This window comes from Dama dama, chromosome 6 (assembly GCF_033118175.1).
Source record: "Dama dama isolate Ldn47 chromosome 6, ASM3311817v1, whole genome shotgun sequence".
In the NCBI taxonomy this organism is placed as follows: Eukaryota; Metazoa; Chordata; class Mammalia; order Artiodactyla; family Cervidae; genus Dama; species Dama dama.
Window position 1 is genome coordinate 46304954 of NC_083686.1, and position 13254 is coordinate 46318207.

The 13254-nt window shown below is 37.2% G+C and overlaps 1 protein-coding gene across 2 annotated transcripts in view; it reads left to right on the forward strand.

Annotated features, from left to right (window-relative positions):
• SCFD2 (sec1 family domain containing 2) overlaps nucleotides 1-13254 on the forward strand; it is a 392631-nt gene that overhangs the window by 62918 nt on the left and 316459 nt on the right. The window lies entirely within an intron of this gene.

A 13254-nucleotide genomic window follows, 5' to 3' on the forward strand; every position in this document is an offset into this window, starting at 1 on the left:
GGAGCCTGAGTAGTCGGGGCTGAGGATTCTTATCTGTGCTTCCTAGTATTCTCCGCACCTAGCACAAGACCTTAAAATTCCTGTATAGTCATTGAGTGTCTATGGAGCGAATAAATAAATTCTTGAATTAATACTGTCAGTTGGTATTCGTTATGTAGTTAATGGATTACTTTTTCTGTCTCTCTCCTGTGGAATCCAAGAGGGACACTGGTTTAGACAGTCAGTTCTCAAACTTTTCTGTCTCAGAACCCCTTTACATTGTTAAAAGCTATTGATGTTCACAACAACCTATGAATGGAAAACAAAACAGAACTATTGAGGACACCATGAGCTTTTGTTACGTGGCATTTATCTATTGATATATGTGAGACTGATAGATAGGAAGAAGACATCACATTAGGAATTCAAGCAGGGAAAATTTTTTTAAATATTTAGGAAGAAAACATCACATTAGTGATTCAAGTAGGGAAAAATTTTCAAATATTAATTAATGTAAAATGTTATAAGAAACCTATTTCATATTAATGTAACATATTTTTGTGAAAAATAACTATTTTCTCAAATAAAATAATGTGGGGAAGAGAGTGGTACCATCTTACATTTTTGTACCTCTCTAACGTCTGGTTTAATAGAAGGCAGCTCTATTCTCATATCTGCTTCTTTATAGAATCTATTGTGATAGAAAGAAAAGCTGGCCTTACAAAGATATATAGTTGAAAAAGGAAAGATTGTTTAAATAATTTTCAGAAAATTTTGTGGATATTCTAGAATTGCAGATATACTACACCAAATTTACAAGAGGTAATTTCTTACAGGTAGTTGCAGTGTAGAATATGAAACCATATCATTGAATTTTCCACATTCTGGTACATTAAAGACCATTGATCTCTCTTGCACTTTGGCTCTTTTACACACACATTATTTTATAGCATTTTACATTAGTCACTTGGACAATAATGGTTCTCTGAATTATGCAGATTTTTCCAAATGTTGACACATATTATACAATATAACAAACCACATTTGTTGATATCCCCACTGTTATCATTAGAAATCTTTACATATTAGAATGTAAAGATATAGAGGCAGATACAAGCTTTCCAAAATTATGATTTCACATGAAAACTTGAGTTTTGATTTTGACAAAACAAATAGCTGTTTTCCTTGAAGTGATAGGCTCACTTTATTCTTTTTCTTTTTGGAAAGAATGTATGAAGGACCATATGCTTTCAGTTGTCTTTCCAGTAAAAGTCATACCGTTGAGTATGAAGAGTATTCTACCCAATCTAGGGGTGGGATTGCGTTGTCTGTAGGATTGTTCCCTGATCACCTTAGTTGGGTGACATGTGGCCAGAGCAGTGATTTTCCAGAAGTGAAAGTGGAGACTGGAGATTTAGTTACCTAGTCATTATGTTGGAGCCTAAGTAGTAAATTTCTAAGGAAATATAAGAGTGATCATCCAGGAAAATAATATAGAATGAGTGAGAAGAGGGTTGAAGGCAGAGCTGTAAAGAACACATTCAGTTAGGGATATGAAGAAGTAGAGAATCTAGAGAAAGAGCCGGAAAGAGTTTTTATTGAATTAATAATTAACAATGCCCCAAAGCCTTAAGGTCAGCAAACAGATATTTCCTTCTTACACTTCATCACCTAAAACAAAACCTGAATTGCCTCTGCTACTCTATTTCCTTGTCCGCAAATGGTCATCTGAATTTCTGATACACTTTCTTCAAGCATCTGTCCTCTGACTCTATATTTTTTAATTGGTGCATCTTTTTTTTCATCCTCCTCCTCCTTTTGTTAATTTTTATGTTTTCTCAACAGAAGGAATCTTCAGCATATGAGAATGTGGGCTAGGAGTTTAAAAACCCCCAAGGAAAGATCCATGGCTGTGGTGTGGGAGTTGCTTTATTTGGAAGTACAGCCTTCCGTGTCAGGGTGGACCCACCAGGGAATGGCTCCTTACCTGGCAGGCTGGAAATCTGCCTCATGGAAAATAAGAGTAGTCTATCAGTGCCTTTCCATGTGCTCAGCTGAGTTTGTAAACATTGATGCAGTGTTTAAGCCTCAGGAAGGCTGCATTTCCAAAGAAAGCCAAACCATAAATATTTCTGGTGGTTTTATATTTCATGGTTTTTGTACAAATCTCAGGGAGAGCTGTTTATTTTCTATTTGTGACCTCTGGTCCTGCAGCAGTTATGCTTTATTCTGTACTCTCCTGCAATGGTATCTTGCAATAGATTTCTCAATTTTGGATCCATTTGATTGAATTGATTAATATAATTAAAATGCTCTTTTCACATTGCTTTCTTATTCTATCTTTGTAATACTGTAGAGCTCAAAAATTTGTTTAACAAGAAACATACTATTTAAAGGAAATCTCAGGAAAACCTTCTTCAGTATTTATAGTGTTATAAAAGTAGACATCGATTCCCAGCTGGTTTTTATCCAAGTTTCACTATACAGATGGCTGTATATACTGCCCTTCAAATCCCTATGGGAGATTTATAATGTCTTCCCTCTTCCTCCTTTAATAACTGGTTTCAATGTCTAATAGTCATCACGAATGTGGAATTTTTTTCTCAGGTCTGACTTAAATCTCCCCACCTGCATGTTAACCATATTTCTTTGTCCTTTGACCTCAATAGAGGTGGGGAACTAGCAGTAATTATTACTCTTATATTTCTTTTTCTCTTGAAAGACAATGCTTCATCCCTTGTACAAATCAGTGATAGTAATAGACTCAAATTTCCCAGAGAAAAATGCTTGTCTATTAATTCCATATGAAACAGACATTATTTTATTTCAGAACCAAGAGACTTTAAAAAATAATATAGCACATTTCTAGAAGATTCATATCATAACATTAGTAGAATAAAAAGTAATTGTCTATCCCCCACCCCCCACCACCCCCACCACCATCTTACTCATCAGTGTAGCCTTTGTTCCTAAATTAGTATCTTGACTTCCAGGCCTTTTTCTGCATAATTAGGTAAGAAAGTAAGTAAATAAGCTAGTAAACCAACAATGAGCAAAATAAAGGTGTGTACTAAGAGCATGGCAATGTGGTTTACATTGTGACTTCTTTTCTCTCTCTCTTATTAGAGTTTTGGCTACCCAGCATAAAATACCATGAAGGAAACTTAATTATACAGTTGTGCCAGGTTTTAAACATTATATGTGTACTTTAAAATTTATGTTAAATTAGGTTAAATTTGATCACGTTTAAAGTGTGTGGCTATATTGATACAACCATGGAAAACCAGCCGTATTAACTTAAGTATATCCATCTGATCCACTGGTTTCACAACTGGGCATGTGTCCAATGGAAGCGAGTCTACCAAAAGGTGTGTGGTAGACTGTTCACAGCCTCATTATTTATCATGACCCTAAATACCCTTCAAAGTAGAGTGGGTAGAGCAGCAGTTATAGTTGTATAGAACAATACAACTCAGGAAGGGAAAAAAAAGATTGAGATTTTGGACGATGTTGAACTAAAGAAGCTAGACACAAAATAGTGTATCTGTGTATGTGACATTCAAAAGCAAACAAAAAATTAGCTGTACTGAGAGAGTTAAAAGTAATGGTTTGCTGTTGTAGGATTATTGATTAGGTAGTTGTCGAGGGAATCTTCTAGAGCACTGGATATATTCCATACCTTGATCTGGGTGGTGGTTACGTGGATAGATGTATGTGTAAAAAGTAACTGAGCTACATACTTAAGATGTGTATGCTTTATTTTATGTTACATTCCTCACTTTCCCTCTTCATTATACCTGAGGCCTCTGAGTCTGTAAATGGTTATATCTTCTAGGTAAGTGGCCCCTCTTTGTTGCAGTGCCTTGTCACATATTCCAGGCAAAGTTTTTGGAGGAGGGGAGGAAGTTTATTTTTACTGTTCGTTTTGCTCCGTGATTTAATATTTTTCTAGTCCTATATTACCTCCCAGGAATTTATACTTCAATTAAAAAAATTTTTTTAGTGCATCACCATAGTATTATTATATATTAAAAAGCCAGAATTCTGTTATAGTTACAATTGCCTGAATATTCTCCCTTCTGTTATTTCTGTTTCCTGGTTTAACTAAGTACAGTTATATTTCCCAACTGGAAATTTTATTTAGGCTATATTCTAATATGTATGGATTTATGTAGCTGTATATCTTTTTCATAACTGGGGAAATTTGAGTACAGGCTTTCTTCTTGGGATAATGAGAATGTTCTGAAATTATATAGTGGTGATGATTACATAACTCTGAGTGTACTAAAAACCACTGGATTGTACATTTTAAGGGTGAATTTTATGATATGTGAGTTGTAGCTCTATAAAGCTCATGTTAAAAAAGAAGCTCTTAGGGACTTCCCTGTGATCCAGTGGCCAAGACTCTATATTCCCAATGCAGGGGATCCTGGTTCGATCCCTGGTCAGGGAACTACATCCCACCAGGCTGTAACTAAGAGTTCTCATGCTGCTATGAAGATTCAATATGCTGAGTGCTGCAACTATGACCTGGTGCAGCCAAATAAATAAACAAAATGATTTAAAAAAAAGAAGAAGAAGGTCTTAGTAATAAAGGTATTATGGTAAAAAAAAAAAATAAAATTCAGGACTTTCCTGTAGCTTGAATGTAAAGAATCTACCTGCAATGCAGGAGACCCAGATTCAATCCCTCAGTTGGGAAGATCCTCTGGAGAAGGGAATTGCAATCCACTCCAGTATTCTTGCCTGGAGATTCCCATGGACAGAGAAGCCTGGCGGGCTATAGACCATGGGGTTGCAAAGAGTCAGCAATTCAACCAAAGTTTAAAGATAAATCAAGAAAATCTCCTAAAATGTAGAAAGAACGGGGCATTGAAAATATGATACAAAAAGCAAAATATAGAGAGAACCAATTCAGGAGACCCAAGAACTATTGAAAGTTTTAGAAAGAGAGAAAAAGCAGAGGACAGGAAATTAGTAAGGAAAGAATGTGACACTTCCCAGATATGAAGAAAGACATATCAAATAGTAGAACAGGCTTAACTGAAAAGCAAGTGGAAAGAATAAAAACCCTCTAAACTAGACATCATCACTATGACTCCTCAGAGTACAAGGGAATGAGAAGATCCTATGAACCTCTAGATGGAAAAAAGGAAGCTCGTCTGCAAAGGAACAAAAATAGGACTAGCACAGGTTTCTTATGAGCAATGCTCAGCCAGAAGATAATGAAGCAATACATTATTTTCAACCTTGAATTATAGATCTGGATAAACTATTATTAAACTTGGAGGGCAAGAAAAAACCTTTTTAAAGATAAAAAGAACTTGGCTTTCCACACACCTTTTCTGAGGAGGTTACTTGAGATTGTCCAGCAAAACAAGGCAGCATAGCAGGAAAGAAAAATCAGAAATTTGACCAAACAGTGTTCAAATAGAGGAAAGCAACAGAGTCAGTTCCAGGCTGCTGATAACACAGAAAGGCCTAGAGAACAGTCTGCCCATGATGGGACTAGAGAATGAGGGAGTTTGGTTGTAAAGTATTCAGGGAGGGGAAAAAGCAAAACAAAAAACCCCCCAACTCAACTATACCTCAGTTAAAAACATCAGCAACAACATAACCTGGACTTGAAAGATGAGACAGTGTATTTGAAATTAGGAGACTCTACAGCTTTGATTAAGGCAGGGAATGCAACTCCCCCATCCCCTTAGAAAAAGCCCATAAGCATTCCAGGACCAAAGTATATGTGTAAGGAAATGCAATCATAATTTGTGCCTTGGGTCTGTCATTAATAGTTACATAGTTCATTATGATGGAAACACAATTGACTGATTTTGAACTGTTTGAATCAAGCTATACAAAAAGCACATAAAGTCTTCCCTGGTGGTTCAGTGGCAGAGAATCTGCCTGCCAGTGCAGGAGACATGAGTTCGATTCCTGGTCTGGGAAGATCCCACACGCCGCAGAACAGCCAGAGCCATGGGCCACAATTATTGAGCCTGTGCCCTAGAGCCTGGGAACTGCAGCTACTGAGTCCGGGCACTCTAGAGCCCATGCCCTGCATCCAGAGGAGCCACAGGGGAGAGAAGTCTGCACGCGGCAACTGGAGAGGAGCCCCACCCACCGCACCTGGAGAAAGCCCAAACAGCAACAGAGACCCAGCACATCCAGAGTAAATAAATAAAGTTATTTTTAAAAGAGCACATAAGACTAAATTATGGTCATAAAACAAAATATAAAGGCTATCCATCTTGACCAGATGAAAACGAAAGTACAGATGATTTGAAAGATGAAAGGGGGAAATACACAGTAGAGGGAAGGGCAAAGAGGGATTAATATCCTCTGCTTAGAAGACGAAAAGCCATAGGATACCATCTGTAATTGACAGAACAAAGAAGAAAGTTTAAGAATGTAGTGTAAATTACGGAGATAACCAACAAATGGGGAGGAATGGTGCTCGAGGCCTCTATCAGCTTAGAGACTATCTCAGGATCTCTTTGTTGTGTATTTCTTTCCCTTTTTAATTCCTTTTTGTCTTTCTGATGAAATGAGATGAGGGTGTAAACCTATGTGTTCAGTCTACCCTCTGAACCTTTTGTACATTATTTATAGAACTCCAAAACCATCTTTTGTACACAAGAGCTTTCTTATGTCAACTGTTGAATTAACATTGGAAATTTTCCCTGGCCATGCTGCCTACCAACCTGTAGTTTTGTTTTAGTAACACCGCCACCTTTGTCTACATGTTAGTATGAGCCCTTTTGCTGTAATTTACATGCATTCCTGGAAAACTTGTTTTGCAAAATCACATACTGGTTATCAAGGATCATGATAAAAAATATCATTAGCAGAAGCCCATTTAAAAATCTATACAAATTTATAATTAGAGCACTAACCAAGATAAACAATAAAAATCTTGATTAAAATACTAGCACAGTTAAAAAGGTATGCCAGTTTCCTATAGATAAAGAAATGTTACAGTGTGTTTGGGACTTCGTGTGAACAAAAGAGTTGAAGGTAGCTCACTGGAAGGGGAATCTAAAGAGAAGTTGAGGCTGTTTGTTTATGGACGCAAAGGCAAAATGCCCTGAAGATCAGGGAGGACCAAACAGGAAGCTCTTCCAAGACAGGGCATGTGGCCAAGCAGAGCTAAGAGGGAGAACTGGGAATGCGGGCAGGACTCAGCGCCTCCTACGGCTTGCAGTGTTCAGCGATGTTTATTTACTTTGTGTTCAGCTGCTCCTATTTGGTGGCACAGGATATTAAAATAATGAGAAAAGTAACAAATGAATAGGTGTGACTTTTTGTGTAATATTAAAAGTATTCCTGTTTGCCAGTTGTGTGTTGGTTAATAAACCAGAGTTTTAGTAGAACATGTTATATTTAATTATTTTAATATGATTTGCCTTTATTATATTAGAAAAATAATTAAAAAGGAGACAAATGAAATGCCGATATTTGAATTCTGGGAATACATGTCTTAAGACATAACTTTGTTTATTCAAATTTCACATACTGGGTTTTCATTCACAGTTTCATGACAATGATGAATAAAAAACATGCATGGCAGTATTATTATTTGTTATAGAGTTTTTTTTTAAGAAAACATTTAGTAGCTGAATATACTATTTTAGACAAAATTTCTGATTGTTGCTTTCTACCATTAAGACACACTTTGAGGGATCAAGTCAAATCTAGCACTGACAGACTGCTCTTTTTTGTTGTTGTTAAGAAAATCAGCAAAAAATCATATATGTGTAAATATTTTTAAATATATCTTACCAAGCCACAAAACAGGTTCAGAAGGTTCAGTTCAGTTCAGTCACTCAGTCATGTATGACTCTTTGTGACCCCATGAATCGCAGCACGCCAGGCCTCCCTGTCCATCACCAACTCCTGGAGTTTACTCAAACTCATGTCCATTGAGTCGGTGATGCCATCCAACTGTCTCATCCTCTGCCGTCTCCTTCTCCTCCCACCCTCAAATCTTTCCCAGCATCAGGGTCTTTTCAAATGAGTCAGCTCTTCACATGAGGTGGCCAAAGTATTGGAGTTTCAGCTTCAGCATCAGTCCTTCTACTGAACACCCAAGACTGATCTCCTTTAGGATGGACAGGTTGGATCTCCTTGCAGTCCAAGGGACTCTTAAGAATCTTCTTTAACTCCACCGTTCAAAAGCATCAATTTTTCAGCGCTCAGCTTTCTTTATAGTCCAACTCTCACATCCATACATGACTACTGGGAAAACCATAGCCTTGACTAGACGGACCTTTGTTGGCAAAGTAATGTCTCTGCTTTTTAATATGCTGTCTAGGTTGGTCATAACTTTCCTTCCAAGGAGTAAGTGTCTTTTAATTTCATGGCTGCAGTCTAGTTTATCAAATGTATGTAGTAAATAGAAAGGTAATTTCCATAATTCATTTGAATACAATGGAATTAAATATTATAAGGATCATAGACAATATTAAAATATTAAATCATTTTATTTTCTAAATCTGTCTCCTTTCTCCCAAGCAATAATTCTATTTTACTATTTGAAAATATACTTAGAATTAATGTTGTTAAAGTTTTCTGTTTTTTTCTTAACTAAAAATCAGAAGCCTGTTTCTGAAAAACTATAAAAAAAAAAAACAAAGCCTAGTAGATTTTCTTACTTGAAAACTAGTTTTCAAATTTCAAAATTGCCCCTTTTCACAGAGTTGCTATGTATTATGTCTTGATATAAAAATAACCCTTGTTTTTATGACTGAAAAAAAATGTGTTGGCAAGCCTTCTTGGGTTGACATTTTTAAATCACTGTGTAAATCTACCTGAGAAGTTTTTTTTTCTTGGTAATATGAGATATGAATAAATGTTCTGTCTATTACTTTTTCATCACCTGGTCCTAGTTGCTTGCGGTTTTAGTTAAAATGAACTGGGAAGTTTTCTCAAGTTAATTAGTCTTATTATGTAACATTTTTAATAGTCAGTTAGTTAATTTGACTTGTTTTATGTAGGATTCTGATTAAACTTATATTTTAAAATGTCACTAGTCTATATATTAAAGCATTTGTGTAAAGTACTCTTTTAATAAATTTAAATTACCATGTTTTGGATTTTTACCAAAAACCTCCTGCTTTCATGACACATATAAGAAGTGTTAGTGGCTTGTGTATGTAAGGAGAAGATATGCAGTGACTAGAGCAGCAAGGGTGAATAATCACTAATTCAAAATGTAGTATTCTGTTGGCATTTCCTGTTATGAAATATAGCCATTTGTTCCTTTGGATCTCATGCTTTATGTTGGAAGGTGGTGTTATGTAAATATGGTTGTTGAGTCCAAGTCTGAGATTGGAAGATGCTAAGTGAATAAAGTTTAACTATATTTTTGAACTGAAGACATTCTTATCTTTAAGTTGAACATATGGTTATTGCAGTTGAAATCTAAACAGACCTGATGACTTTCTCTGATGATTTCCATTTTTTCAGATCTCTCTAAAGGGCAGTTATGTTATGAATGGATTGTGTGTATTCTGAGCCTTTTTAGTTTCTTCTCCTTCAGGTCCTGGAGGTAGGGTTGGAGAGGTAGGCAGTTACGTACCACATAGACCCTTTCACAGTTTCAAGACTTTTTTAGCTGTTGCCTTAGCAGTCCTTGTCACAGTAGTGATTGAGTGATTGTTCATGTGATTGTTCTGTGACTGTCTCTCTTGGTCAGCAGAGCCTTGTGTGTCCAGGGCCTGCACTGCCATCAAGTGCAGCACTGTGTTTAAAGAAATCAGTGGTGCTCACTGCAGTGTCAGATCTGAACCCATCTCATGTGAAAATTTGTTTTCATGTATTTAATGTGTTAGAAGATGTTCTTGTGTAAAAATGTTCATCCTCTGCACAAAAGATCCCATCCCCTAAGAGAGTGACATGTAATGAGCTGGATTAATTAGGAGATCATTCCGGGAGTCATTTGTCTTCTTTATTTGTTGGCCATGAGGACAGACTTTTCTCTGATTTGTTCATGGGCTTATGCTTAGCAGTAAGAACAGTCCTAGCACAAAAACATGTGTTGAACCAATGGATTAGTAAAAGTTAATGATACTCTTAACTCAATAATAAGAAAGCAAACAATAAAAATGAGCAAAGGATTTGAACAGACACTTCACCAAAAAAGATATAGGGTGGCAAATAGGCACATGAAAAGATGAACAACATTACTAGTCATTAAAAAATCCAAATTAAAACCCCAGTAAAATGTTGCTGGATAACCTATTAGACTGGCTAAAACCAAAATACGTGGCAAAACCAAGGCTATTGTGGATGTGAGGCAACAGAACTCTCATTTGTCACTAGTAGGACAGCTCACTTTGGAAATTAGTTTGTCAGTTTCTTGTAAAGTTAAGCATACATTTAGCATATGACCCAGCAACCCTAGAAATTTACTTATGAAAAAACTGAAGTCGTTATGTCCACAGACACATACGCACATAAAATACTATATGAAGATGCTTATGAAGTTTTTATTCATAATTTCTAAAAATTGGAAACAACCCAAATGATCATAAACTGGTGAATGGATAAGTTTAAACAAACTGTGGTTCACACAACAGATTACTACTCAACAAGAAAATAGAGCAAACTGATAGAAGCAACAACATGAATGAGCACCAGATACCTTATGCTGAAGTAAAAGAAGCTAGACTCAAAAGGCTGTGTGCTGCATGATTCCATTTATGGAACATTCTGGAAAGGAATAACTATGGGACAGAAACCAGAAAAACACAGACAAGTGTTCACAAGGACTGGGGATGGGAAAAGAGAACTGACTCCAAAAGGGGAACTTCTGGGAGCAAAGGAAATAATCTATCTTGATTGTGACTGTGTTTTTGTCAAAATTCATAGAACTATTTTGAGAATACCCTGAACCAGGAAGAGTGAATTTTACTGTATGTAAATTATACCTTAATCAAGCCAACTTAAAAGCAAGCAAAGAAGGGATTAATGAGGCTTTTCTCTGTTAGTACTTAAGCTAGCAAATTATTAGCTTGCTGCTTGAGAATGAACTATGCTTTACCAAGGGCCCAAAGAAACTAGTGAGACTCAGCTCTGTACTATTCATTTCCACTGTTCTCCCCCCACCAACTGTTCTTATTGTTTGAAAATGAAAGTTGCTCAGTCATGTTCGACTAACCCCATGGACTATACAAGTCCATGGAATACTCAAGGCCAGAATACTGGAGTGGGTAGCCTTTCCCTTCTCCAGGGATCTTCACAACCCAGGGACCAAACCCAGGTCTCCCTCATTGAAGGTAAGTTCTTAACCAGCTGAGCCACAAGGGAAGCCCAAGAATTCTGGAGTGGGTAGCCTGTCCCTTCGCCAGCGGAACTTCCCAATCCAGGAATTGATTGGGGTCTCCTGCATCGCAGGCGGATTCTTTACCAACTGAGCTATCAGGGAAGCCCCATATAAGTGGGTAATAAGGCACTTTAGAATCCTTAATCTCTTCAAAATATGGAATAAAAAGGTAGAATTTACTACAGGCTTGTAAGTTTCTTGTGACAAGGTCTTTATTTTTTGTGTATTATAATCTGTAGCAAAACCACTAATTGAACTCTCATTTGTTTGCTACCCCATAGAGTTGCTGTAAAAATCAGAAGAGGGCATGTGCTAAATAAATGCAGGTAGTTTTGTTGCCAAATATTAACAAACCTAGGCATAGCAAGCAAACCTGGATTTTAGGCATCAGAGGGTAAACCGGGAAGACAGTGAGGCTGAAATGTACAGGACGGATTTACTGGCCTTGCATCTGTGTTTGGCTCCATTGCACTCTTCTTGCCCAGTGAGGAGAAACTGTGGTGTTCTGGAGTTCTGCCCATTGCATTGATGAAGGGCAGGAATGAGATCTGACACAATAGAATGGGAAGTGACTAAATGGAAGGAGTGCTGTTGAGGAAAATGCTGGACTTAGAGGTCTGAAAGACTGACTCTTCAACAGGGTTTGTTTGTGTTTTTGGTACTCCAGTCTTTAATGAGGTGAGAGTCTTGTTCTAGGTCTAGGTGACCATGGTTGTAAATGTGTTGTCACCCATACGAAACCCTTTTATTTATTTATTTTTTTTTATTATTATTTTTTTCCAGTGGGTTTTGTCATACATTGATATGAATCAGCCATGGATTTACATGTATTCCCAATCCCGATCCCCCCTCCCACCTCCCTCTCCACCCGATTCCGCTGGGTCTTCCCAGTGCACCAGGCCGGAGCACTTGTCTCATGCATCCCACCTGGGCTGGTGATCTGTTTCACCATAGATAGTATACATGCTGTTCTTTTGAAATATCCCACCCTCACATTCTCCCACAAAGTTCAAAAGTCTGTTCTGTATTTCTGTGTCTCTTTTTCTGTTCTGCATATAGGGTTATCGTTTTCACCTTTCTAAATTCCATATACATGTGTCAGTATGCTGTAATGTTCTTTATCTTTCTGGCTTACTTCACTCTGTATAAGGGGCTCCAGCTTCATCCATCTCATTAGGACTGGTTCAAATGAATTCTTTTTAACGGCTGAGTAATGTTCCATGGTGTATATGTACCACAGCTTCCTTATCCATTCATCTGCTGATGGGCATCTAGGTTGCTTCCATGTCCTGGCTATTATAAACAGTGCTGCGATGAACATTGGGGTGCACGTGTCTCTTTCAGATCTGGTTTCCTCAGTGTGTATGCCCAGAAGTAGGATTGCTGGGTCATATGGCAGTTCTATTTCCAGTTTTTTAAGAAATCTCCACACTGTTTTCCATAGCGGCTGTACTAGTTTGCATTCCCACCAACAGTGTAAGAGGGTTCCCTTTTCTCCACACCCTCTCCAGCATTTATTGCTTGTAGACTTTTGGATAGCAGCCATCCTGACTGGCGTGTAATGGTACCTCATTGTGGTTTTGATTTGCATTTCTCTAATAATGAGTGATGTTGAGCATCTTTTCATGTGTTTGTTAGCCATCTGTATGTCTTCTTTGGAGAAATGTCTGTTTAGTTCTTTGGCCCATTTTTTGATTGGGTCATTTATTTTTCTGGAATTGAGCTGCAGGAGTTGCTTGTATATTTTTGAGATTAATCCTTTGTCTGTTTCTTCATTTGCTATTATTTTCTCCCAATCTGAGGGCTGTCTTTTCACCTTACTTATAGTTTCCTTTGTAGTGCAAAAGCTTTTAAGTTTCATTAGGTCCCATTTGTTTAGTTTTGCTTTTATTTCCAATATTCTGGGAGGTGGGTCATAGAGGATCTTGCTTTGATTTATGTCGGAGAGTGTT